Genomic DNA, 288 nt, shown 5'->3' with positions numbered 1-288 from the left:
TAACTGGCAGTAATTACTTTATTACCTTTAATCTTAAAAGTAACTTAAAATATTGCTTGTGTGCCTCTTACAGTACTCTCAACAAATGGATCGCTTGATCTATTCTACTATACTTTACTTCCTCTTGATATCGGTGTGGTAATGACACAACTCATATTGTTGATAATCATCACTTACATCCAAAACCAGAGTATAACGGTCGACTATCGTCAAGGACACATTCACCATTTCCATTTCTATCGTCAATGACCCATTCACCATTTCAATCATTTCTCTAAATTTTATGAT

This window comes from Cucurbita maxima, unplaced genomic scaffold (genome assembly GCF_002738345.1).
Source record: "Cucurbita maxima cultivar Rimu unplaced genomic scaffold, Cmax_1.0 Cma_Scf00042, whole genome shotgun sequence".
NCBI lineage: Eukaryota > Viridiplantae > Streptophyta > Magnoliopsida > Cucurbitales > Cucurbitaceae > Cucurbita > Cucurbita maxima.
The sequence above is the reverse complement of the archived record's forward strand: the minus strand, read 5'-3'. Positions refer to the sequence as shown.